The sequence below is a fragment of the Arachis stenosperma genome, chromosome 3 (genome assembly GCF_014773155.1).
Source record: "Arachis stenosperma cultivar V10309 chromosome 3, arast.V10309.gnm1.PFL2, whole genome shotgun sequence".
NCBI lineage: Eukaryota > Viridiplantae > Streptophyta > Magnoliopsida > Fabales > Fabaceae > Arachis > Arachis stenosperma.
This window is the reverse complement of record NC_080379.1, coordinates 99,146,794-99,151,096: the sequence shown is the minus strand read 5'-3', so window position 1 is coordinate 99,151,096 and position 4,303 is coordinate 99,146,794. Positions and strand designations below refer to the sequence as shown.

At 42.7% G+C, this 4,303-nt stretch overlaps 1 non-coding gene across 1 annotated transcript; it reads right to left on the bottom strand.

Moving 5' to 3' along the window:
- Positions 1–285: 285 nt before the first annotated feature.
- Positions 286–393, bottom strand: LOC130971567 (small nucleolar RNA R71). The gene has a single exon (XR_009082780.1). It is a non-coding gene; the product is annotated as a small nucleolar RNA R71 (small nucleolar RNA).
- Positions 394–4,303: the final 3,910 nt, after the last annotated feature.

Sequence of the window (4,303 nt, the reverse complement as noted above, 5' to 3'; positions counted from 1 at the left end):
TTTGAGCTTAAGCCTCAATTAGTTTCTCTAATGCAACAGAATTGCAAGTTCCATGGACTTCCATTGGAAGATTCTCATCAGTTTTTAGCTGAGTTCTTGCAAATCTGTGACACTGTCAAGACTAATGGGGTTGACCCTGAGGTCTACAGACTTATGCTATTCCCTTTTGCTGTAAGAAACAAAGCTAGGATATGGTTGGACTCACAACCTAAAGAAAGCCTGAACTCTTGGGAAAAGCTAGTCAATGCCTTCTTGGCAAAGTTCCTTCCACCTCAAAAATTGAGTAAGCTTAGAGTGGAAGTCCAAACCTTCAGACAGAAGGAAGGTGAATCCCTCTATGAAGCTTGGGAAAGATACAAACAATTGATCAGAAAGTGTCCTTCTGACATGCTTTCTGAATGGAGCATCATAGGTATCTTCTATGATGGTCTGTCTGAACTGTCCAAAATGTCATTGGACAGCTCTGCTGGAGGATCTCTTCATCTGAAGAAGACGCCTGCAGAAGCTCAAGAACTCATTGAAATGGTTGCAAATAACCAATTCATGTACACTTCTGAAAGGAATCCTGTGAACAATGGGACGAATCAGAAGAAAGGAGTTCATGAGATTGATACTCTGAATGCCATACTGGCTCAGAACAAAATATTGACTCAGCAAGTCAATATGATTTTTCAAAGTCTGTGTGGAATGTAAGCTGCACTAGGCAGTACTAAGGACGCTTCATCTGAAGAAGAAGATTATGATCCTGAGAACCCTTCAATGGAAGAGGTGAATTACATGGGAGAACCCTATGGAAACACCTATAATCCTTCATGGAAAAATCATCCAAATCTCTCATGGAAGGATCAACAGAGACCTCAACAAGGTTTCAACAACAATAATGGTGGAAGAAACAGGTTTAGCAATGGCAAGCCTTTTCCATCATCTTCTCAGCAACAGACAGAGAATTCTAAGTAGAGCTACTCTGACTTAGCAACCATGGTCTCTGATCTAATCAAAACCACTCAAAGTTTCATGACTGAAAAAGGTCCTCCATTAGAAACTTGGAGGCACAAGTGGGACAGCTGAGCAAGAAAATTATTGAACTCCCTCCTAGTACTCTTCCAAGCAATACAGAAGAGAATCCAAAAGGAGAATGCAAGGCCATTAACATGACCCACATGGCCGAACTTTGAGAGGAGGAAGAGGCAGTGATCGCCACTGAGGAAGACCTCAATGGACGTCCACTGGCCTCCAATGAGTTCCCTAATGAGGAACCATGGGAATCTGAGGCTCATAATGATACCATAGAGATTCCATTGGATTTACTTCTGCCATTCATGAGCTCTGATGAGTATTCTTCCTCTGAAGAGGATAAAGATGTCACTAAAGAGCAAGTTGCTAAATACCTTGGAGCAATCATGAAGCTAAATGACAAGTTATTTGGTAATGAGACTTGGGAGGATGAACCCCCTTTGCTCACCAAAGAACTAGATGACTTGACTAGGCAGAGATTACCTCAAAAGAGACAGGATCCTGGGAAGTTTTCAATACCTTGTACCATAGGCACCATGACCTTTAAGAAGGCTCTGTGTGACTTAGGGTCAAGTATAAACCTCATGCCTCTCTCTGTAATGGAGAAGCTAGGGATCTTTGAGGTGCAAGCTGCAAGAATCTCACTAGAGATGGCAGATAATTCAAGAAAACAAGCTTATGGACTTGTAGAGGATGTTCTGGTAAAGGTTGAAGACCATTACATCCCTGCTGATTTCATAGTCCTAGAGACTGGGAAGTGCATGGATGAATCCATCATCCTTGGCAGACCCTTCCTAGCCACAGCAAAAGCTGTGATTGATGTGGACAGAGGAGAATTGATCATTCAAGTGAATGAAGAATCCTTTGTGTTTAAGGCTCAAGGATATCCCTCTGTTACCATGGAGAGGAAGCATGAAGAGCTTCTCTCAAAACAGAGTCAAACAGAGCCCCCACAGTCAAACTCTAAGTTTGGTGTTGGGAGGCCACAACCAACTTCTAAGTTTGGTGTTGAACCCCCACATTCAAACTCTAAGTTTGGTGTTGGGAGGTTCCAATATTGCTCTGAGTATCTGTGAGGCTCCATGAGAGCCCACTGTCAAGCTACTGACATTAAAGAAGCGCTTGTTGGGAGGCAACCCAATGTTATATTAATCTATTTCCCTTTGTTATTTTATGTTTTCTGTAGGTTGATGATCATGTGAAGTCACAAAATCAATTGAAAAGCAAAAACAGAATGAAAAACAGAAATAAAAATAGCACACCCTGGAGGAAAACTTGCTGGCGTTTAAACGCCAGTGAAGACAGCAAATGGGCGTTTAACGCCCAGTCTGGCACCATTCTGGGTGTTTAATGCCAGAAAGGGGCACCAGACTGGCGTTTAACGCCAGGAATGGGCAAGAAGCTGGCGTTAAACGCCAGAAATGGGCACCAGCCCGGCGTTTAACACCAGGATTGGCAGAGGGAGCATTTTTGCTCACCACTTGGTGCAGGGATGAATTATCCTTGACACCTCAGGATCTGTGGACCCCACAGGATCTTCATCTACCCCACCACTCTCTCTCTCTTCTTCACCCATTCACCAATCACCTCAACACCTCTTCCCCAAAAACCCCTCACCTATCAAATCGCACCATTCTCTTCACCACTTACATCCATCCTTCATAAAACCCCACCTACCTCACCATTCAAATTCAAACCACTTTCCCTTCCAACCCACCCATAATGGCCGAACCATACACCCCCTCTCCACTCCTAAATAAACCCATCTTCACTCCTTCATTTTCACACAACCTACACACTACTTCTCCCCCTTGGCCGAAAAACAAAGCCACCTCCATCTCCTCTATTTTCTTCTTCTTCTACTATCTTCTTTCCTCTTTTACTCGAGGACGAGCAAACCTTCTAAGTTTGGTGTGGTAAAAGCATTGCTTTTTGTTTTTCCATAACCATTTATGGCACCTAAGGCCGGAGAAACCTCTAGAAAGAGGAAAAGGAAGGCAAAAGCTTCCACCTCCGAGTCATGGGAGATGGAGAGATTCATCTCAAGGGTGCATTAAGACCACTTCTATGAAGTTGTGGCCATGAAGAAGGTGATCCCCGAGGTCCCTTTCAAACTAAAAAAGAGTGAATATCTGGAGACCCGACATGAGATTCAAAGAAGAGGTTGGGAAATTCTTACCAACCCCATTCAACAAGTCGGAATCTTAATGGTTCAAGAGTTCTATGCCAATGCATGGATCACCAAGAACCATGATCAAAGTGTGAACCCGGACCCAAAGAATTGGCTTACAATGGTTCGGGGGAAATGCTTAGATTTTAGTCCGGAAAATGTAAGGTTGGCATTTAACTTGCCCATGATGCAAGAAGATGAACACCCTTACACTAGAAGGGTCAACTTTGATCAAAGGTTGGACCAAGTCCTCATAGACATTTGTGAAGAGGGCGCTCAATGGAAAAGAGATTCAAGAGGGAAGCCGGTTTAACTGAGAAGGCATGACCTCAAGCCCGTGGCTAGGGGATGGTTGGAGTTTATTCAACGCTTAATCATTCCCACTAGCAACCGGTCTGAAGTTACTATAGACTGGGCTATCATGATTCATAACATCATGATTGGAGAAGAAGTAGAAGTTCATGAGGTTATAGCCCAAGAACTTTATAAGGTGGCGGACAAGTCCTCTACCTTGGCAAGGTTAGCCTTCCCTCATCTCATTTGTCACCTCTGTTATTCGGTTGGAGTTAACATAGAAGGAGACATCCTCATTGATGAGGACAAGCCCATCACTAAGAAAAGGATGGAGCAAACGAGAGATTCCTCATCATGAAATTCCTGAGATGCCTCAAGGGATGCACTTTCCTCAACAAAACTATTGGGAGCAAATCAACACCTCCCTAGGAGAATTGAGTTCCAACATGGGACAACTAAAGGTGGAGCACCAAGAACATTCCATCCTCCTCCTTGAAATTAGAGAAGATCAAAGAATTATGAGAGAGGAGCAACAAAGGCAAGGAAGAGACATTGAGGAGCTCAAGCACTCCATAAGATCTTCAAGAGGAAGAACAAGCCGCCATCACTAAGGTGGACCCGTTCTTTAATTTTCTTGTTCTTTATTTTCCTGTTTTTCAAATTTTTATGCTTATGTTTATCTATGTTTGTGTCTTATTACATGATCATTAGTGTCTTAGTGTCTATGCCTTAAAGTTATGAATGTCCTATGAATCCATCAGCTTTCTTAAATGAAAAATGTTCTTAATTGAAAAAGAGAAGAATTGCATGAATTTTAAATTTTAT